A 24,633-nucleotide genomic window follows, 5' to 3' on the forward strand; every position below is an offset into this window, starting at 1 on the left:
TATCCAAATAAACCCAGATAGAAACAGACATTTCCAGTGATTATATTTTTAGATGTACATTTTTTTCTACACAGAACCTGTACATATTGAAACCATATGATTGCGTTAAATGTGATAAAACAGCATATCAGAAGCTATTTCAGAGATCTAAATGGTCATATCAATTTATTTGACTGCAATACGATATTACCTTAATGGTCCAGTTACTTCCACTTACGTTTCAATAAGCACAGTATGGTATGATTTACTGGTGATGCTGTGAACACAACCAATGGAAGGATCAGTTGCAGGGATCTGTGTGCCCAATCTGTGACATCTCCAAATCTTGGTCATTATCTTCGGTAATTACACAAGTAGGATATCAAGGCACAATTTGGTACACTGGTCTCCACACTTGATTTTCCAATTATGCTTTCGAGCTGCATTCCAAATAATTAACCTTACAACTTCAAGGGAAGAGCAGAATATCATCACAATAAGTAGAGGAAAAAGTGACAAAGTTGATCCATGATATGGAGGTGCCACTGTTGGATTGGGTGGACAAAGTTATAAATTACACAACACCAGTTTATAGTTCAAGTTTATTTGGAAGCACTAGCTTTTGGAGCTCTGCTCCTTCATCAGGTAGCTAGTGGGGCAGGATAATAGTACACAGAGTTTATAGTAAAAGACCATAGAGTCATACAACTGATGTGATACATTGAAAGTTGATCCAAACAGTAATGACTGTTTTGCACCAAACTGAGTTTTATTGCAACAAACTCAATCTATGATGGATGACTCATAGAGACAGAGGTTCCAATATCAATAAGTTTGAAATATCGCTGGTTTTGATTTTCATTGAATATAAATGAGGCTTTTTCAAGTGTTATGCTCATGTGGATTTTGTTAATGTTATAAATGGTGCTTGCATTGGTTAAGGAGTAAAGGGAAGATATGTGATGTCTCACATATGTAATGTCAGTAAATGTTTAAGAGACATGGTATACTCACTGTACCTTAGCATGTCACCTGAGGATACACGGATCTTAGTCTCTCTCTTAACTCTTGCTACTTAAAGCATGACACACGATAGAAGCCACACTTTCTACAACTCTTTGTAACCTTATCGATTAACAGCGTAGTAGATACTGAAGTGTCAGTAAACATAATATGTGTACATACGAATGAACTGTAATAAACACTTATTGGATCTTTCAATACCATGTTCCTGATGTCCTAATCGTTTTTCCGTTATGGTAGATAACATAAGCATGGTGGGATCAGGTAAGATACCCAGCCTGTATCAGTCCATTCATCCACTGGTCGAGCAGTGGGGAGTCAAACGGAGATGGTGCAGTAACTAAAGTAACTACCTCTGACCAACAGTGTCTTTGAATTTAAATCCTCACTGGATGTTCAGTATTGCCAAATATATGATGCCTATTTGTAGTACCTGTCAATTCTGAAAAAAGAAGTCGGGGTAAGTTAGAAGCTGAATATTCAATTTCTGTTTCAAATTCTGAAAATGCAACTACAGAAATGTATATTAAGACCATATTTCTATCTCAATCTCCAATGCTTGAGCACAGTGTAGCTTATCCATGGCCTTAGAACAAAGAAGCAATAGTGTATTTGTTCAGGAAGAGCAATGCACTGGGGATGGGATGTTTAAAATTTAAAGATCACAACATAAATGTTGTGTAGTGGCAAGTGGTCAATTATTTTGTTACATAACAATTGTACTTTCAGCACCAGAATATGTCAAGCCAAACAGTACTCCAGACGAAAGTATGACATTAGTGCAGTATTTTCAATGAATTTACCTCGTGAACAAATGGATGCTGCTCTTCCTAATATTTTGAAATGGAAGGCTGATTCTTTTTGACATCACCGTGACTTGGGGCAATCACGCGTAAAACAGACAATAGTAAGTTGGCAGCCAGTTTTACATCTTTCCTAATTTTCATTTCCATTCAATTCAACCAATGAGTTGCTAACTGATTGCTCCCTAGTGCTGATATTTCTGTGTTCAAGGATTCTGCTACTTTCAAGGACTAAAGCCCAGGAACATTCAAGGACTCTGACTACCATGAATTTCTGGCCATTGTGGGTCTGTTCTGCATTCTCTAGAATGTTCCTCTCTGAGTCAGCTCCAGCTAACTCTTTGCCCCAAGTAAAAATAACTCTCCCTCACACTCAGTAAGTCCTGTAATTTGGAAACACAATCAGGGCAGGACTTATACACTTAATGTTAAGATCCTGGGGAGTGTTGCTTAGAGTGCAGGTTCATAGCTCTTTGAAAGTAGAGACACAGGTAGATAGGATAGTGGAGGCGGCGTATGGTATGCTTTCCTGCATTGTTCAAAGCATCGAGTGTAGGAGTTGGGAGGTCATGTTGTGGCTGTACAGGACATTGACCATTTTTGGAATATTGCGTGCAATTCTGCTGATATTTCTGTGTTCAAGGATTCTGCTACTTTCAAGGACTAAAGCCCAGGAACATTCAAGGACTCTGACTACCATGAATTTCTGGCCATTGTGGGTCTGTTCTGCATTCTCTAGAATGTTCCTCTCTGAGTCAGCTCCAGCTAACTCTTTGCCCCAAGTAAAAATAACTCTCCCTCACACTCAGTAAGTCCTGTAATTTGGAAACACAATCAGGGCAGGACTTATACACTTAATGTAAGATCCAGGGGAGTGTTGCTTGGAGTGCCGGTTCATAGCTCTTTGAAAGTGGAGACACAGGTAGATAGGATAGTGAAGGCGGCATATGGCATGCTTTCCTTCATTGTTCAAAGCATCAAGTGTAGGAGTTGGGAGGTCATGTTGTGGCTGTACAGGACATTGACCATTTTTGGAATATTGCGTGCAATTCTGTTGTTTCCCTGTTGTAGGAAGGATGGTGTGAAACTTGAAAGGGTTCAGGAAAGATTTACAATGATGTTGCTAGGGTTGGAAAGTTTGAGTTATAGGGAGAGGCTGAGTAGGCTGGGGCTGTTTTCCCTGGAACATCAGAGTGATTTTATCGAGGTTTATAAAATCATGAGGGGCATGGATAGGATAAACAGATAAGGTATTTTCCCTGGGGTCGGGGAGTCCAGCACCAGAGGGCATAGGTTTAGGGTAAGAGGGGAAAAATTTAAAAGGGACCCAAGGGCAACTTTTTCATGTAGAGGGTGGTGCGTGTATGGAATGAGCTGCCAGAGGAAGTGGTGGAGGCTGGTACAGATACAACATTTAAAAGACATCTGGATGGGTATATGAATAGGAAGGGTTTAGAGCGATATGGGCCAAGTGGTGGCAAATGGGACTAGATTAGGTTGGGATATCTGGTCGGCATGGATGAGTTGGACCGAAGGGTCTGTTTCCATGCTGTACATCTCTATGACTCTATGATATATATAGTTATCCATTAATACCAATTGCACAATGGTATGTATGATGTGAAACATTCCAAAAGATCTGAAATCATGCATTTGCAATGCAATGTTCACTTTTTATTGGAGCTATGAGATCCAGAAGCACCTGAATAAAGCACTAGAGTACAATAGAAGCTGATTGCGGGTTCAATGATGAAGTCTCACTGCCAAATATAGCAATGGAGTGAAGCAAAAAAAACTTCTATGGAGAAAGAATCCTGCAAAATATGCAAAGATGGTACAAAGTCTGATATGTCCAGGCCAACATTTTTACACTTTCACACCATGAATGTGGGCCCAGGATAGATGTGTAACAAAGTAGGCTCCTGAAAGCTGTACCATGAATATCACCACAAAGTAGGAACACTGACTATTTGTGGAAGTTGTAGTCATTTATGGGAACACCAGCATTTTGAACTCGTATTCCAATGCCTAAGTCAATGATCTGCAGATATGAGGTAAAATCTCACCACTACGACAGGAGAAATTTAAAATGAACTCATTAAAATCAGGACCAAAATACTTAGTTGTATCAGACATGGGGTTATAAAACTGCTGGATTGTTGATCATGAATGTCCCTCAGGGAAAGCAATTTGCTGCCCTTAATTTGTCTGCACCACACCTGGTTCCAGAGGCCCAGCAATGCTGTCGACTGTTTACTGCCCTCTGACATGTCAAGCAAGCAACTCAATTATGATTAGTTCCTCCAGAAATGTCGAATCACTGTTACCGTATCTAAACCACATGGATTGCAACAGTTCAAGTAGATGGCTCACCGCCAATTTTTCATGGACAATTAGGGATGAGCACAGGCTTTGTCAGTGAAGCCTACATCCCAGGGATGAATCAAAACAATGCACAAAATGCTGCATGATGTTGAAGATGCAGTGGACGGATCATGAGAAATGAAAATAGGTAAGTTATGTCAGTTGCATTAGAAATGTCATGATGGAACATAGATTTAGCATGAAATTGTGCCTCAATCACTATTGTCTTTGATTATAGCACAAAATGATGAGCAGAAAGCATGGAGGAGCTCTCTCTATCTCTATAGGAGGTAGCATTTAGAATTAAGGTGGCTGCACTGGAGGAAGGAGCAGAATTGGGTTATTTTTAGACAAGAGAGTAAAGGGAGTTGGCAAAGACAGACCTCACCGATCCTCAACCTGTAGCTGCAGGTTCATTTTCTATGGCTGCTTGACCCTTGTCTTTCTCTGGCCATGCTTTCATTGCTTCCATCCAATACAAGGGCTAACTGTATCATTTTGTCTCTAAAAGCTGCCCCTCCACCTGCACAGCTGCCAATCCCATGCTCACTTTATTATCTGAAACAAATTAACAATGAAAGCTTGAGCAGAGGGTGATTATTTAATGCGGAATCTGGAACTAGCAGATTACTTTGGTCATAGCATCCGACAGGTTACTGACCAACTGTAAACTACTAGTTGGCACCCTTGTCATCAGATAGTAGCATGGAACTGTAGACGCAGCTGCTGACAACATTGAACATAAACACCAGAATGCAGAATATAGTATTACAGTTAAAGAGAAGATGCAGAGAAAGACTAACTTCAATATACGAGAGGTCCGTTCTATAGTCTAATAACAGCAGGGAAGCTATTCCTGAATCTGTTGGTATGTGTTTTCAAACTTTTGTGTCTTCTCCCGACAGAAGAGAGTGAAAGTGTGTATTACCCAGATTGGGGGAGGAGTCTTTGATTATGTTGGCTGCTCTCCTGAGGTAACGGGTAGTGTTAAGCTTCTTGAGTGTTGCTGGAGCCATCCAGGCAATTGGGGAGCATTCCAACACACTCCTGAACTTGTACCTTGTAGATGATGGATAAGCTTTGGAGAGTCAGGAAGGTGAGTTACGAATTGTAGTACTCCTAGCCTCTGCTCTGCTCTTGTAGGCATTATATTTATGTAGAGAGTTCAGTTGAGTTTCTGGTCAATGGTAACCTCAAGGATGTTGGTTTTGGGAGATTAGTAATAGGAACACCATTGAATGTCAAGGGACAGTGGTTAGATTGTCTCTTATTGGAGATGTTCATTCCCTAGCATTTGTGTGGCACCAATGTTACTTGCCACTTGTCAGTTTAAATCAGGATATTGTGCAGATCTTGTTGCTAGCGAGTTTTGAGAAGGTTTGTAGCTCAGGTTGAGGTTCTGGATATAGGTTTGCTCGTTGAGCTAGAAGGTTCATTTTCAGACGTTTCGTCACCATACTAGGTAACATCATCAGTGCGCCTCTGGATGAAGCACTGGTGACATGGCTCGCTTGCTATTTGTGTGTTAAGGTTTCCATAGGCTGATGATGTCATTTCCTGCAGTAATGTCAAAGTCAACACATTGACTTGGATCCCATTTAACACCCCCGAGAAAAAGAACAGGATATGACATCACCACTGGAAATGACATCATCACCGGAAATGGCATCACCAACCCAAAGAAACCTAAAACACATAAATAGAAAATGGGCCATGCTACCAGTGCTTCATCCAGAGGCTCACTGATGATGTTTCCGCGTATGGTGACGAAACATCTGAAAATGAACCTTCCAGTTCGGCGAGCAAACCTACATCCAGATTTGATGCATTTGACCATCTGCTTCAGTATCTGAGGAGTTGCAAATGGTGCTGAACATTGTGCAATCATTGGTAAACATCCCCACTCTGATCTCATGATGGAGGGAAGGTCATTGATAAAACCGCTGAAGGTGATTGGGCTAGGACACTACCCTGAGGAACTCCAGTTGAGATGTCCTGAAGCGGAGATGACTGACATCCAACAACCATAACCATCTTATGTGCCAGGCATGACTCCAACCAGCAGAGAGTGTGCCCCCTGATACTCACTGATTCCAGTTTTGCTTGGGCTCCTTGACACACAGTCAAATAGGCCTTGATATCAAGACTGTCGCTCTCACCTCACCTCTGGAATTCAGCTCTTTTGTCCATGTTTGACCCAAGGCTGTCATGTGGTCAGTTGTGGTCAGTGGTCTTGGTGGAACCCAAATTGGATGTCACTGAGCAGGTTATTGCTGAGTGGATACTGCTTGATAGCACTGTTGGTCACAACTTCCATCATTCTACTAATGATCGACAGTAGACTAATGGGGCGCTAATTGGTTGAGTTGGATTTGTCCAGCTTATTGTGCACAGGACATACCTGGACAATTTACCACATTATTGTCTGGATGTCAGCGATATAGCAGAGCCAGAACTGCTTGGCTAGGGGAGCAATAAGTTCTGGAACACACATCTTCAGTACTATTGCCAGAATATTGTCAGGACGCTGCCTTGGCACTATCCAGTGCCTCCAACCATTTCGTGATATCATGTGGAGTGAACTGAATTGACACCTAATGACATTAATCCCATTGTCTAGCTTTTGCCCCACTGACTTGGAGGCTACAGCAATGCACATGATATCTCAATACTGCTTAAATGTTTTGAGTTTCTGATTCAAACACCCTTTCAGGCAGTGAGTCTAGACTCCCATCACCCTGTGAAAGCATTCCTCCTCTCCCCTCTAATTAGCTTTCTACCTCTGAAATTTATGAGCCCTGGTTATGGACTTCTCTGCTGATGGCAAAAGTGTCTTCCTATTCAAACTTATCAGATTCCCTCCCAGCCTCCGTTGCTAAAGAAAACAGCCTCAGCCTGTCCAATCTTGCCTCCAGCCGAGGCAACATCCGAGTGAATCTTTTCTGCACCCTCTCCAGTGTAATCATCCCTTTCCTCTAACACAGTGACCAGATCTGAATGCAATTTCCAGTTGTGGCTGGACCATTCGATATTGATTGTGAAGATCTAGCATCTAATTATCCAGCAAAGAATTGTATGCAAAGGTTTTCCAGAGGATCACGTTCATAATGCACTGGAGAATAAAGTTTTACATATCATGTCATTGGTCTCCACTGGCATCCTGGCCAGGTAGATTTAGATTTTATTGTCATGTATGCTCAAGTATGGGACGTACAATGTTGCTAGGTAGCACTGTAACTTGGATTAGAGACAAAGAGCTCAAAGCTTTGTAAGCCTGACATGTGATGCTTTCAGAGTGTGGTAGTCAGAACACACAACAGGACACATTCACAATATTGGATCCCTCCAGCACATACAGCAAGCTACGGCTCTGGTTAACTCATGCTGGATGTTAAAGTCGCAGGAAACCAGCAGGCAGCATGAAACACTGCCTGCATCACACTCAATAGTCTCCCATTAAACATGCAGTATGATCCCCTCACACATTTCTAGGCTTTCAAATTTAGTCCATCAGTGCCTCATTTACAAAAGAGTGGACGTTCACTTTGAAGGTTTGGATGCTGGCCAAAGCTCTCAATGTTAAACTTCAAGATCAGCAGTGCTTCAAAATATTGAATTTTGCCCATCTCCGACTTTTCGGTTATTTTATTTTGGAGTACAAACTGAACTGAATTAGCAGGAATTGGCAATATCAAGACTAAGCCCATGCTGCACATCTCCCACATCTGGTTCACTCAGATTTCCTTTTGGAATTTACTACATCCTGGGGGCGACGACAACTGAAGAATGTGGTAATTTCTAGTGACTGTACAATGAGTCAATGGAGCTGTCAAGAGAGATTTACAGCAGTGAGTATAGTGAGGCCAAAACTGGTATAATCTACTTCTATGGCAGGAAAATTGCTTCAGAGTTTAGTGGCTCTTAATGGATTATGTGCTGGTTTGTTTTTCTTTTGTTGCACATTTGAAAGAGAATAAATTAATGATGGTTCCACTTCCTTCATCACTTGAAGGTCATGGAGCTTTGAGCGTTACTTGGCAGTAAATCTCAAATACAATCCATATATGGGATAGCTATTATCAAATAGAAACATATGTCAGTGTATATGAAGGACACATGCTTAACAATGGAGCAAAGAAACTAATTAAAAGTATAAATGTGCTCATTAACATAAAGTGCAGACTTTAACAATGCTTGTGGTAATATTTCATCACGACCCTGCGCTTTCCTTTTGAAGTGATCAAAGGTTATGTGCATGATTAATTAGCGAGCTAATTCTGTACTGTTTTTAAATATGAACTAATAACATTAATTCATCACGGTTCCTCATGGTTCATGCAGAGTTGTTGAATGCCACATAAACAGATTATAAAATAGTCGGCACAGTGGCTCAGTGGTTAGCACTGCTGCCTCACAGGGACCTGGGTTCAATTCCTGTCTCGGGCAACTGTCTATGTGGAATTTGCACATTCTCCCCGTGTGTATGTGGGTTTCCTCTGGGTGCTCTGGTTCCCTCCCACAGTCCAAAGATGTGCAGGTTAGGTGAATTGGCCATGCTAAATTGCTCGTAGTGTTAGGTGCATTAGTCAGGGGTAAATGTAGGGGAATAGGTCTGGGTGGGTTGCTCTTCGGAGGGTGGGTGTGGACTTGTTGGGCCAAAGGACCTTTTTCCACACTGTAGGGAATCTAATAAATATAATCTAATAGAGATGTACAGCATGGAAACAGACCCTTCACTTCAACCTGTCCATTCTAATCAGATATCCCAACCCATTCTAGTCCCACTTGCCAGCACCTAGCCCATATCCTTCCAAACCCTTCCTATTCATATACCCTTCCAAATGCCTTTTAAATGTTGCAATTGTACCAGCCTCCACCACTTCCTCTGGCAGCTCAATCCATACACGTACCACCCTCTGAATGAAAAAGTTGCCCCGAAGGTCTCTTTTATATCTTTCCCCTCTCACCCTAAACCTATGCTCTCTAGTTCCCGAAGGTCTCTTTTATATCTTTCCCTCTCACCCTAAACCTATGCTCTCTAGTTCAGACTCCCCGACCCCAGGGAAAAGACTTTATCTATTTACCCTATCCATGCCCCTCATGATTTTGTAAACCTCTATAAGGTCACCCCTCAGCCTCCAACGCTCCAGGGAAAATAGCTACAGCCTATTCAGCTTCTCCCTATAGCTCAAATCCTCCAACCCTGGCAACATCCTTGTAAATCTTTTCTGAATCCTTTCAAGTTTCACAACATCTTTCTGACAGGAAGAAGACCAGAATCGCACGCAATATTCCAACAGTGGCCAAACCAATGTCCTGTACAGTGGCAACATGATCGCCCAACTCCTTTACTCAATATTCTGACCAATAAAGGAAAGCATACCAAACGCCTCCTTCACTATCCTATCTACCTGCGACTCCACTTTCATGGTACTATGAACCTGCACTCCAAGGTCTTTGTTCAGCAACATTCCCTAGGACCTTACCATTAAGTGTATAAGTTCTGCTAAGATTTGCTTTCCCAAAATGCAGCACCTCGCATTAATCTAAATTAAACTCCATCTGCCACTTCTCAGCCCATTGGCCCATCTGATCAAGATCCTGTTGTAGTCTAAGATAACCTTCTTCGCTGTCCACTACACCTCCAATTTTGGTGTCATCAGCAAACTTACTAACTATACCTCTGATGCTTACGTCCAAATCATTTATATATATGGTGAAAAGTAGTGGACCTAGCACTGATCCTTGTGGCACTCCACTGGTGACAGGCCTCCAGTCTGAAAAACAACCCTCCATCACCACCCTCTCTCTTCTACCATCAAGCCAGTTCTGTATCCAAATGGCTAGTTCTTCCTGTATTCTAACCTTGCTCACCAGTCTCCCATGGGGAACCCTGTTGAACGCCTTACTGAAGTCCATATAGATCGCATCTACCGCTCTGCCCTCATCAATCCTCTTTGTTACTTCTTCAAAAAACTCAATCAAGTTTGTGAGACATGATTTCCCACGCATAAAGCTATATAGGCGAGGGAATGGGAAGGGGAATAAAAATGGACGGTGACTGTGAGGTGACCAGCTGAGATGCTCGGCGAAACATGCCCTTAGTTTACGTTTGGTCTCATTGATGTAGAGAAGAACCACCCCTCCAACAACCATTTAATCATGGCTGAAACATTTTCTCCCCGTAAACCTTGATCCCTTTGACAATCAAGAACCTAACTCTCTCCGTCTTAAATACAGAGGAACCTCGATTATCTGAACGAGATGGGCAGGCACTATTTTGTTCAGATAATTGATTATTCAGGTAATCAATTTTAGCTTAAACAGGGGAAGCCATACTAATCTAATGCTGCGCTCTACTGAGGAATTTGTTTAAATCTATCATTTTAATGAGTCTGCCATTTAAACAAACTAATCTTTGCAGTCTGCAAATGACAGGTTAGAGGAAGAAGAACTAAACCCTTACCATGAAATCCCAGCATTAAATAAGGTTCCAAACAGCCTCTACAATCGCAAGACCATTTCCAGTATCAGGTTCCAGGAACGCAATCTCGCGATAGAATGACAGAAGCCCTGCCTCGTGCATGCATTTATGTTCTCGGACATTTTTTTAATGAACGGCCCGGTAAAGTGCTGGGAATACTATAAAACGCTGTGTAACAACCTTTACCTAAAAAATATCCAGTCGCTGATGCTTGAGCTGCTTGTTTCTTCTTCAGTACAGGTACATCGAATACACTTACCTCTTTGATGTAACAAATTTGTGGGACCTTGAAATCTTCTTCAGATAGTCAAATATTCGGATAATTGAGATTCAGATAATTGAGGTTCCTCTATATACCCAAATCACCTGGCTTCCACTACCTTCTGTTGCAGTGAATTCCACAGATTCCCCACTCTTTGGCTAAAGAAGTTTCTCCTTATCTCCATTCTAAAGGGTCTTCCTTTTACTCTAAGGCTGTGCCCTCAGGTCCTAGTCTCTCCTATCAATGGAAACATTTTCTCAAAATCTAGTCTGTCCAGGCCATTCAGTATTCTGTATGTTTCAGTTACATCCTCCCCAATCCTTCTAAACTCCATCGAGTATAGACCTAGCGTCCTGAAACATTCCTCATATGTTAAGCTTTTCATTCCTGGGACCATTCTCTGAACACACTCCAGGGTCAGTACATCCTTCCAGAGATATGGGGCCTAAAACTACCCATGATACTCCAAATGTGGTCTGACCACAGCCTTACAGAGGTTCAGAAGTACATCCCTATGTTTATAATCAAGTCCCTTCAAAATAAATGCCAACATTGCATTTGCCTCCCTAATGACTGACTCAACCTGCAGGTTTACCTTGAGAGAATCCTGGAGTAGAACTCCCAAGTCTCTTTGCACTTTGCACAGAGATGCTGGCCAGGGAACAAGGTGGAGTGGTGAAGTGGCAGGCAACCCAAACCTCAGGGTCTTGTCTGCAAACAGAATGCAGGTGCTCTGCAAAGCGGCCACCCAGTCTACACTTCGTTTCCCCAATGTAAAAGATACATCAAGTGTTTAGCTTACCACCCCAACTAGTTTCCTGCTTTGTCTCTCTCCCTTCACAAACAAGGATTTTTCAATCCAATGGAAGATTCTTAGAATCCAGTGAGTTCTGAAATATTTTGACCATGCCTCCACTAACTTTGCAGCCACTTCCTTTAAAACCTTTGGATGCAGACCATTAGGTTCTGTGGATTTGTCTGCCTGGAATCCCTGTTAGTTTGTTAATTACTTTATTCCCTTATGATGGAGATAGTGACAAGACCTATTCTAGAAAAGAGAAGCAGTTACACATAAGACTGGGAGAGGCACTCGAGTAAAGATTAGTTCCAACAGAGGAGAAATCAGATATGGGCTACTGCAAAGTAGTTCAAAGGCGGCTTGGAGTGTGTGTATGGAAATGTGTGCGGCCTGTTTACAATGTGGTGAGCTGCAGGCACATAGGACTATGGTGCATTGACAATCGGAGACCTGGCTCAAAGAGGGGAAGCTTGCAAACTTTAAATTTCTGGATAAAAGTAATTCTAGAAAGACACAAGGCAAAGGAAAAGAGTTAGTAACAGTATTGAAGGAAATACATTGTCATTCCTTCAGTAGCACTGGGCAAAATTCTTCCTGATAATATTGTGGGTCGACTTCCAGCACATGGACGGCAGTATTTCAGGAAGCCCACTGGCCCCTCCGATCAAGATCCTCTTGTAATCTGAAGTAACCCGCTTTGCTGTCCACTACATCTCCAATTTTGGTATCATCTGCAAACTCACTAACTATACCTCTTATGCTCACATCCAATTCATTTATGTAAATGACAAAAAGTAGAGGACCCAACACCGCTCCTTGTGGTACTCCACTGGTCACAGGCCTCCAGTCTGAAAAACAACACTCCACCATCACCCTCTGTCTTCTACCTTCGAGCCAGTTCTGTATCCAAATGGCTAGTTCTCCCTGTATTCCATGAGATCAAACCTTGCTAATCAGTCTCCCATGGGGAACCTTGTCAAACACCTTACTGAAGTCCATATAGATCACATCTACCACACTGCCCTCATCAATCCTCTTTGTTACTTCTTCAAACAATGCAATCAAGTTTGTGAGACATGATTTCCCATGCACAAAGCATTGTTGACTATCCCTAATCAGTCCTTACCTTTCCAAATACATGTACATCCTGTCCCTCAGGATTCCCTCCAACAACTTGCCCACCACCAATGTCAGGCTCACTGGTCTATAGTTCCTTGGCTTGTGTTTACCACCTTTCTTAAACAGTGGTACCACGATAGCCAACCTCCAGTCTTCCGGCATCTCACCTGTGACTATCGATGATATAAATATTTCAGTAAGAGGCCCAGCGATCACTTCCCACAGAGATCAGGTCCTGGGGATTTATCCACTTTTATGCGTTTCAAAGCATGAAAAGAAAATGTTTTCTCATATCTCAAGATCCATCATAGCTGAGGAATTAACTTTGACAGTATATTAACTGTTATACAGGTGGATTTGGCAACCTGTATGTGGTATACTTCTGCTCCATTGTCTTATGGGGTTTTATAATTTGCACAAAGCAAGATTATACAAACAACAAATCAGGTACATCACTATTAGCTCCATCTTTACTTCACTGGTTACAACAGAATGACCACACTGCTTTGAGAGCTCTGTATCCTCTAATGGAGGGCGTCATATACATTTATTTGAATAGTTGATCCAAGAAAGGGCTCAATGTAACATAAAGTGGTCCTGGACTGGTTGGGCTGAATGGTCAGTTTGTGAGTTGCAAGTAAACCCTTGCCGAAGTATGCGCCAGTGAATGGTAGCTTATTAGCACCCGAGAATTGTGCTCTCTAATCCTGCACCATTCCCGAGAAATCAATTAATTGCACTTAGAAGTAAAAAATATTGGGGACCAATCAGCAAGAACTGGTGTCCCTGCCATCTGCCCCAGTGCGCAGGCACTGGGAGCTAAACGCTGGGAATTTAAATGCCATTATTTTTCATCGAAGTCGGGTTGGGAATGTGAAGGGTGCTAATATGCGGGGCTGGGTTCAAATCACATCAGCCCCAATATAAGATGTCATCTGTTTTGTCAGAGGATTTAACTATCATTTATGACGTCATATAGCCTGAGTTACACACAATGCTGGAACATGTATATTTATATGAAGCTCCCGCACTCTTATGCTTTGCCCTAGTTCAAACTGTGATAGCTGCCTGCATTCACATTGGTCATGCTCCTGAGCTAGTTTCACCCTCATTTCCAACAAAGTGTTGCTTACACATGGTTGGGTGTTAAGAATGTGAGAGCAAAAGACTGTGGGTCTGTCTTCCAGACATGAATGTTGCATTCAGCATAAACCATTCCTGTGCAGAGTTGCACATAGATATCAAGGGAAACTCTAAGCAAGTTGCTTGACATTTAACAATCATTGACTTTGCTGCATGGACAGTGTGATCTGTGAAGCCATTGAACTTATGTTACAACACAGAGATAGACAGGCAGCCAAACCCAATCAGCCTTTCTATCTCTGTATTCACAACACAGAAAACTGAAACCCTTAAGACCCCAAATTGTTACTTCAATGTTCCCTAATCAGACGTTTAAATAACTAATCCCAAAATTTGTGAATAATTCATTCCAGACACTGGTTTTGTATCTTAAACAGAAGACTTGACAATCTATTAAATACGCCAAATGTTGAACAGAAAAACATTAAACAATAAGGCAATCTAATTAACCCAATTAATCTATGCTTTAAACCCAAAACAATGAGTAAAGTTAGGTCATATGGGATTCAGGGTGAGCTTTCCAATGAGATACATAAAACAGCAGGAGACAGAGTAATGATGGAGGATTGCTCTTCAGACTGGAGGTCTGTGACCAGTGCTGTTCCACAGGGATCGCTTCTGAGTCCTTTTTGTGTCATTTATATAAATAATTTGGATGAGAATATTGAAGGTATGGTTAGTATGTTTGCGGACGACACCAAAATTGGTGGCATTGTAGACAGTAAAGAAGGCTTCCTAAGATTACAAAGAGATCTTGATCAAATGGACCAATGGGCTGTAAAATAGCAGATGGAGTTCAATCTGAACTGATGGGAGGTATTGTATTTTGGTGCAACAAGCAAGGGTGGGGCTTACACAATTAATAGTAGGGCCTTGGATAGAGTTGTAGAGCAGAGGGTCCTGAGGTCCATTCAAATTCTTTGAAGTTTGCATCACATATAAACAGCGTGGTTAAAAAGTTGTTTGAAAAATTACATTCATTGCTCAGTGCTTTGAGTATAGAAGTTGGGATGTTATGTTGAGGTTATACAGGACATTGGTGAGGCCTCTTCTGGAATACCGTGTCCAGCTCTGGTCACTGGAGAGGGTGTAGAAGAGATTTACCAGAATATTGCCAGCTATGGAAGGTTTGAGTGATAAAGAAAGGCTGGATAGGCTGGGACTTTTTCCATTGGAAAATGGAAGGTTGAGAAGCGGTCTGATAGAAGTTTATAAAATAATGAGGGGTATAGGTAGAGTTAATGGTAATTGTCTTTTCCTTCAGCTGGGGGATTTAAAATGTGACAGGACAGACGTTTAGAAAAGATATATGAGGCTGTTTTTTTTACACACAGAAGATGGTTTGCGTGTGGAATGAACTTCCTCAAAGTGGTGGATGTGGGTACAATTACAACATTCAAAAGACATTTGGAGTGATACATGAATAGGAAAGGTTAGGAGGGATATGGGCCAGGACCAGGCAGGTGGGACTAGTTTAGTTTGGGATTATGTTTGGCATGCACTGGTTGGACCGAAGGGTCAGTTTCCGAGCTACATGATTCTGTGAATGAATTCCTGCTCTTTTCCATGTCATACTAAAATACAATGATCCATTAACAAAACCGCATAATAGGAAGTTATACTTGCCAGTACTGTGTTATCTATAGTTATGTAGTTCAGTAGGGATATAAAGGTCAAAGGAGGAGTTTTACTCAGGGACCCTTCTGTTGCCAACAAAAGCTCTTATGATAAATTGATGATTCAACCTAAACAGTTCATGAGAGGAACACATAGTGCAAGACTCATTCAGACATGGTCCTTTTCTCTTAGTGATATTCTTGGTTTGTAGTATCACTGCAGCATATCATTTTAATGGAAATATCAAGTTTATATCTTTCAAAATGATAGAAACAGTTTGGTCAAGAGGCCAAAGAATAAGTTGAGACAGATAATTTAATGGAGAACTATTGAACTGATGTAACTCTTTCTACATCAACATCTTACTGGTAGACCCTCTGTGGTATTGCTTCATGATTCAGAAACAACGCCCTTCTGAGAGATATGTGCATTCTTCTAATGAAGTATTCTGGTCTGAGACAGCAAAAAAACAAAGTGTCAACAATTATTTCCCCAAATTCTCAGAACAAAAAAAATGGTAAATGCATTAGGTGTTTCTTTGCAGTCCTTCCTGGAATTCGGGACACAGAGCAAACCTCCTGACCTGTCAAGTCTTGACAAATGATTATGGCTGTGAACTGAAGTCCTTACAATGAACAAACATAGAACAGAGCAGTGCTGCAATTACATTAATCACTAAGAAATTGCTGAATGAATCAATAATGTGCTATTAACTAATATAGCTTGAATAACAACCAATATATCATATGAAACCAACTGCATTTTAACTGGCCAGTGCAAACGGGACAACCAGATGGAGGTGATCATGTGGGTCACCAAATCTCATTAAAACTCCCTCTCCTTTGCAAGTTATTCCAATTCTTCACTTTTAAAGATCTAATCTTGCAAAGCCATCAAAACCTCTCCACCTCGGACTGCCTTAATGACCACATGTCTTGGTAGATCAATCTCCTGCTGAGGAGGAGTTGCCATGGACACCTAAAACTGTTCCCAACTATCTAATAACTGGCATAATTTTATCTTTCATCAAACTACTAGCTTCACCAAGGTGCCACTGAATTTCTCAAAGTTTCAATCCTTTTAGCTGCCCCAAGCAAATACTGAAGCGAGAGTAGGAAGGTACTTGTTATGGGGGACTTTAATTTTCCAAATATTGACTGGAAATACTTTAGTTCAAGTACTTTATTTGGGTCAGGTTTTGTCCGACATCTGCAGGATGGTTTCCTGACACAGTATGTAGACAAGCCAACAAGGGGTGAGGCCACATTGGATTTGGTACTGGGTAATGAACCAGGCCAAGTGTTGGATTTGGAGGTAGGTGAGCATAGAGTCATACAGATGTACAGCATGGAAACAGACCCTTCGGTCCAACGCGTCCATGCCGACAAGATATCCCAACCCAATCTAGCCCCACCTGCCAGCACCCAGCCTATATCCCTCCAAACCCTTCCTATTCATATACCCATCCAAATGCCTCTTAAATGTTGCAATTGTACCTGCCTCCACCACTTCCTCGGGCAGCTCATAGCATACATGTACCACCCTCTGTGTGAAAAAGTTGCCCCTTAGGTCTCTTTTACATCTCTCCCCTCTCACCCTAAACCTATGCCCTATAGTTCTGGACTCCCCGACCCCAGGGAAAAGACTTTGCCTATTTACCCTTCGGTTATGTTTACTTAAGCAATGGAAAGGGATAGGTACATAATGCAGGGCAGGAGTAATTGCTGGGGGAAAGGCAATTATGATGTGATGAGGCAAGATTTAGGATGCATAGGATGGGGAAGGAAACTGCAGGGGATGGGCACAATTGAAATGTGGAGCTTATTCAAGGAACAGCTACTGCGTGTCCTTGATAAGTACGTACCTGTCAGGCCGGGAGGAAGTGGTCGAGCGAGGGAGCCGTGGTTTACTGAAGAAGTTGAATCTCTTGTCAAGAGGAAGAAGGTGGCTTATGTTAGGATGAGATGTGAAGGCTGAGTTAGGGGGCTTGAGAATTACAAGAGCCAGGAAAGACCTAAAGAGAGAGCTAAGAAGGGCCAGGAGGAGACATGGGAAGCCATTGGCAGATAGGATCAAGGAAAACCCTAAAGCTTTCTATAAGTAGATCAGGAATAAAAGAATGACAAAGAGTAAGATTAGGGCCAATCAAGCATAGTAGTAGGAAGTTGTGCGTGGAGTCAGAGGAGATAGGGGAAGTGCTAAATGAATACTTTTAGTCAGTATTCACAGTAGGAAAAGACAATGTGGTCGACGAGAATACTGAGATAGAGGCTACTATAGACAGGGTGAACAGTGAGAGCCTTTTTCCTCACATGGTGATGGCTAGCACAAGGGGACACTAAATTGAGGGGTGATAGATATAAGACTAATGTCAGAGATAGTTTCTTTACTCAGAGAGTAGTAGGGGCATGGAACACACTGCCTGCAACTGTGGTAGACTCGTCAAGTTTAAGGGCATTTAAATGGTCATTGGATAAATATATGGATGAAAATGGAATAGTGTAGAATAGATGGGCTTCAGATTGGTTCTGCAGGTCAGTGCAACATCGAGGGCCGAAGGGCCTGTACTGCACTGTAATGTTCTGTCTTCTATGCTTCCTCATTTCCCTTACCCCCACTCCTAGAGCACTGAAATATCAATGGCTCCCAGGGCCTCATTTTAGTCTCAACCTTTCTCCACAGAAGAGAGCTACCATTCCCTGGGACTTCTGAGCTTGAACTGCCTGGAGTCTGCTCACAGCTGTACTCATGCTGCCTAAGCCACTTCTTCTGATTCCGCTCCAACCTGCAACTTGGGCCTCTCCCGTTTGAAATCAGTGAACTTTGTAAAGCTGTAACCATCTCCATAACAATGCAAATTTCTCTGAGCTGTCTTTAACCTGACTTTTATGTGAAGAATGTCTAATTTACAGACTTTTCTTTCATCTGACGAAGTAAATGGGATTACAGACTTTTAGAATTTAGTGGAAGCTTCAAACTAATTTAACTTTGCCTCAAAACAAACAATCGCTCTGGACTATCAACCTGCAGTGTGGTCACTACATCTTCAGCTCTGCAAGCCCACTGCTGTTTCTTGTGCTGCTTTTCTGGCTGTTAATCTCTTCAACCAACATGCTCGCAAACGGTTGTTTGGAATCGAGTTCCCTGTGGCATTCATTCCATTTTCCGTGGTTACATGTTGTTTCATAAAACTAAAAGTTAGCTACTAGTTTCCACACTGTAAGTAATCTAATCTAATCTAATCTAATCTAATCTAAAGCACCTGAACCATGAACTAGACTTTCTTGGTACAGTGACACAAACATATTTTGGTATTTTGGTCAAGGGAGGGTCAGATGTAGTTGGTAACTTTGTAATTGTCAGAGTGATTGACCTCAGATGTATCAAATTCAATCCTAAACTTTTCAGGAGAAGCCAAAGCCTCTGTGTAAAATTGTGATGAAGGTACTTAGCACAAGAACTAATTTTAAGAGCAAATGTAATCCTGTTATTGACAGCAATATGTTTCCTTATATTTTTATATTTTGAACGTCATTATCAACAAGTTTCTTTATCCTGAGTCCAACGGAAAGATGTGTATAGAAGCCATGTCGTGTTAATTCGTTCTCCAAAATTCCACATATAATTACACATCCGTTTCAAACCTCAGTTCAGCACATAACAAATATTCAGGATGACACCTCAGTATGGTTTTAAGTGGGCATTACTTTATCAGATGTCATTTTTCAGATGAAAAGTCCTATTTGTTTGTTTAGATCAAACAGATTGAAGGGCGACTGAGGCAAATGGACTCCACGTGGAGCCTATCAGCAAGGAAGGACCTAGTTAACACAAGCCAGAAAAAATTAAGGCTACAGATAATGAATTCCTTGCAAATTGTTGTGCCTTTTATGAAGTATTTGTCATCCCTTATTGGCAAAAAATGTTGCTATCTTATACTTATTGTCTTATACCAGTGAGGCCTTAGAAACTTGAGCTCTCCTTGTCTGTTGTGTATGTTAATGGAGGCTTGATCATGCGATATTAATGGATTCTTCGAATTCTGAGTCCAAATGCCTCATGTTTCGAGACGAATAGAGGAAAAGCAACATTACTAAGTAACTGCATCTGATCTAATGGGTCATTTAGTGACAGTGAAAAATAGCCACTGAAAACAAAAATGTAATCCCGGAGAAATCATTAAGAGAGAAATATTTGACCCTGCTTCATATCAGGAACTGAAAAAGTGATGTGCCAAGACATAAGTTTGCTGCTGGAGTAAAGTGTTCAAGAGCTGAATCAAACTTATTTTCAAAACTGGAAAGAAAGCCAAGGAAAGACAAATAATTCGTCTGTTTGTTTTCACGGAATATTTGCAAAAACAATTACAGACAAGTCACCTTGACCACAATCAATTCCAGTGAAATTTGAATGATATGGAGATCCATGAACACACAGCTATGTCACACAAGGGCGATACAGGAAGCTTGGTATCTCAACAAGTTTGCCCAACCTCTTAAGCTCTTTGTATTCCCTTTATGTTCACAACTGCCTCCTTACAAAGCCACACTTCTGACAGTTTAAATTATGAGCAATAATAGTCGATATGAGTGGTGCTCCATGGTTCAGCAATAAAAGGTGTACTTAGCAAAAAATACCGTCAACCCGGGCTGGACAGGTCTCAAAATTCACTTAACTACAATAGCTATGTTAGAATGCCAGTTATAATCCCAGTTCCAGGCTCAATTAGCAATCCATTAAGGGTGTATTAACAGGACAATTATAGCATTGGTATGAAGTTTTACATCAATACTGACGGAAATAGAAATACAGATCATATCTGGATTTCATCTCATCCTATCAACAATACAGACTCAGATGGAACCCGAGCATCAGTTATCCAACTCGCACTTTCTGCTAAATCTATAATTGCAAAGATCAATTTCACAAATACATGCTTTCATGTAAAGACTCACCCATTAGAATCATTGCCAGAGGGCACAGTCTCAGAATAAAGAGACACGAATTTAAGACTCAGATGAAGAGAAATTTCTTCTCTGAAGACTGACAGTCTTTGGAACTCCTTGCCACAGACAGCTGTGGCGGGTAGAGTCCTTGGGTGTATTAAGGCTAAGTTAGATTCTTAATCACTCAGGGAATCTAGAGAAATCGAGAAAAGGACAGTAAAGTGGACGTGAGGTGTGCTGGATCAGCCATGATTGGCTGATGAATGGCAGAGCAGGCTCAAAGGGGTGAACACCCTACTCCCACTCCTATTTCTTTTGGAACATTTTTATGTCAGCCTGATCCACACCATCACAATCAACCTTTCACTTGCATGGAATCTGGGGCAGTGAGAGAAGGAGGCACCTTGAGCAGTTTGTGCACATTTATCCCAAATTCGTGATCCATGAGCCTGGTGATTGAGGCTCTAACCAGGCAAAGCACAAATGTAAATGCACATTAGTTTACCAAAATCTTGATGTCATGTTCAACTGTCTTCAATCAAGAGCCATCAGTTTTCATTCCATATCTTCTATAGCCAGAGATTTCTGAAGTCATGGTGGCTTAGTGGTTAGCACCGCTGCCTCACAGCACCAGGTTCAATTTCCACCTGGGCCAACTGTGTGGAGTTTGCATTTTCTCCCTGTGCCTGTGTTGGTTTCCTTCCACAGTTAAAGGATGTGCAAGTTACATGAATTGCTCATAGTGTTCAGGGATGTGTAAGTTAGGTGCATTAGTCAGGGGTAAATGTAGGGGAATGGGTCTGGGTGGGTGACTCTTCGAAGAGTTGATGTGGACTTGTTGGGCCTAATGACCTGTTTCCACACTATAGAGATTTTATGAAAATGTCAAACTAATAATACAATGCTTCTCTCCAGTATATCTTACTATATTACCTCCAAGGTGTCAGTATCCAGAAACTACTGTACCAATGATAGTCTATTAAAGGAAGATTTCTCAAAACCAGCCTTCTCACATTCAAACGAAAATCAGCTATTAACTGTAGAACTACAAGGTGGAGAACCAATTGTCAAATTTTAAAGTGTGACCCAAGTCTGAATCAGCTTAGAATTGTTTACAGTGATTGTGCATATTGGATGAACAAACAGAGACGTATTAGGAATATTGATACAGGTACATCCAACAGCTATGACGGCCATTGAGATAACAATAAATGCAAAGAAATATCAATTATTATTAATTCTTGGTTGTAACTTTCACTTGCATTGAACACAGATCAGATTACATTATTACTTCACACGGAGATTCAAAAGTCATTACACATTATAAGCTGTCACAAGGAGTTATGGTGTAAAAATCAGGTGTCTTCTTTTTGAAAGAGTGATGAGGAGATTATTCTTTCTGTCAGAGAGTCATCTGTCTGTGGAACCTCTTTCTCCACAGAGTAGTGGAGATGGAATCATTTTCACAGAATCATAGAACCCCTCCAATAGGTCATTCAGCCCCTCATGTTTACACTGACCCTCCGAAGAATATCCCACCCAGACCAATGCCCCTAACCTTATCCCTGTAACCGTGCATTTCCCATGGCTAACCCACCTGGCAATTACATCTCTGGACACAATGGGCAATTTAGCATGGCCAATCCATCTAACCCGCAATCTTTGGACTGTGGGAGGAAACTGGAGCACCCGAGCAAATCCATGCAGACACAGGGAAAACGTGCAAACTGCACACAGACAATTACTTGAGGTTGGAATCGAACCTGGATCCCTGGCGCAGTGAGGCAGCCATGCTAACCACTGAGCCACCGTGCCACCAAGACAGGGATAGGTTAACTCCTGTGGTAATCAAGAATCTAAGCATAGCAGAGGTAGGCAGGAAAGCTGAGGCCACAAACAGGTTTTATTGAATGACAGAAAGGAGGAAAATACTAACTTTCTGCTACTAATTCACATGTTTGTACAACTCAAACCCAACTTACCAACTTACTGTGGATCCCATGTGACTTAATCTTCTGGACTAGCCTATCACGAGAGATCTTGTCAAGTGCTTTAGTAAAGTCCATATAAAGTCTGCTGCCCTACCCTCATCAGTCATCTTTGTTACTTCCTCAAAGGATTCAATCAAATTTATAAATATTCTCTCCTGCACAAACCCATGCTGACTATCCCTCATAAGTCCATTCTTCTCCATATCTGAATAAACCCTGTCCCTCAGAATCAACTCCAATAATTTTCCTACTACTGATGTAAGGCTTATTGGTCTATAATTGTATGGATTATTTCTGTTGTCCTTCTTATGCAAAGGAACAACACTGACGCTTCTCCAATCTTCCAAAATGTTCTTCTGCACAAAATAATGGCACAACTGGACTGTGTGCGACTTTCAAACCCACATTCCACTGAACTGAAACTATCTAATAGCACATTGCCAATACTTCCAGATCATAACAACTCGCTGCACGAGAAACATTTTCCTTGTTCCTCAATGTTACTTCAGTTTTATCAACTCCCTATGTGGGTAAACCAGTATTCTATACAAGTTTAACATGACTTCCTTAGCATAATGAGAACAAGCCTGTAACAAACAGCAGATGGTCTTACCAAACAGCAAAACAAAACTGAAGAGTAGCTGAAGACTTACTGAAGACCATATCCAATCTTTCCCATTGGGATTGATTTAATGGTACGTACTGTGCATCCTCAGCATTAATAGGACTGTGTATGGGACTGCTGTTTCAATGTTTTCAGACTGAGCTTTGTGCTTACCATGTGACAAGAGGATTTTATAGTTCTCTGAAAAGGAACTCTCAGCAATACAGCCACATGATGGGAACATTATTCATTGGAGCAAAATATCTTGAAAGTTGTTTGAACATAAGTACCATTCATGACATTGCTTTAGGCCAATTTTTTAAAAGGAAAACATTTCATATTGATCTTATTTAATACCTAGTAGCTAATGAATAGAGTGCATATTTTTCTGGAAATCCTGGCATAAAACATTTAATTGCTTCATTACAGCAATACCATGCCAATGCATGTTGCTCAGAACCCTGAAAGATTCCATTATTCAGAACATAGAGAAAGTTCCATACACATATTATCAAAGACACGGAGGACTGAAGATCTTTGTTTTTGACTTTAATTGTCCAGTTTAGAACTTTAAAATATGAAGCAAAATATTAGTTGCGTTTCTTCATGGAAGCACTCTGAATTGTCAAACAAGAACTTTAATTTATAATAAGGTCATACAATATAATAAGTAAACAAGATAATATATATTTATCATATAGCATTTATGAAGACTTGAAACAGTTAAAGGTGGATAAATCCCCAGGACCTGATCAGGTGTACCCGAGAACTCTGTGGGAAGCTAGAAAAGTGATTGCTGGGCCTCTTGCCAGTCACAGGTGAGGTGCCGGAAGACTGGAGGTTGGCAAACGTGGTGCCACTGTTTAAGAAGGGCGGTAAGGACAAGCCAGGGAACTATAGACCAGTGAGCCTGACCGCTGTGGTGGGCAAGTTGTTGGAGAGAATCCTGAGGGACAAAAAGCAAGACTGATTCGGGATAGTCAACATGGCTTTGTACGTGGCAAATCATGTCTTACAAACTTGATTGAGTTTTTTTGAAGAAGTAACAAAGAGGATTGATGAGGGCAGAGCAATAGATGTGATCTATATGGACTTCAGTAAGGCGTTCAACAAGGTTCCCCATGGGAGACGGATTAGCAAGGTTTGATCTCATGGAATACAGGGAGAACTAGCCATTTGGATACAGAACTGGCTCAAAGGTAAAAGGGTGGTGGTGGAGGGTTGTTTTTCAGACTGGAGGCCTGTGACCAGTGGAGTGCCACATGGATTGGTGCTGGGTCCTCTACTTTTTGCCATTTACATAAATGATTGGGAGGCTAGCTTAAGGAGGTACAGTTAATAAGTTTGCAGATGACACCAAAATTGGAGGTGTAGTGGACAGCGAAGAGGATTACCTCAGACTACAACAGGATCTGGACCAGATGGGCCAATGGGCTGAGAAGTGGCAGATGGAGTTTAATTCAGATAAATGCGAGGTGCTGCATTTTGGGAAAGCAAAT

The 24,633-nt window shown here is 41.4% G+C and overlaps 1 protein-coding gene across 3 annotated transcripts in view; it reads right to left on the reverse strand.

The window, feature by feature from the left end:
- Positions 1-24,633, reverse strand: part of ptpro (protein tyrosine phosphatase receptor type O) — a 171,309-nt gene that overhangs the window by 96,827 nt on the left and 49,849 nt on the right. The window lies entirely within an intron of this gene.

Source organism: Chiloscyllium plagiosum, chromosome 23, assembly GCF_004010195.1.
Source record: "Chiloscyllium plagiosum isolate BGI_BamShark_2017 chromosome 23, ASM401019v2, whole genome shotgun sequence".
Lineage (NCBI taxonomy): Eukaryota > Metazoa > Chordata > Chondrichthyes > Orectolobiformes > Hemiscylliidae > Chiloscyllium > Chiloscyllium plagiosum.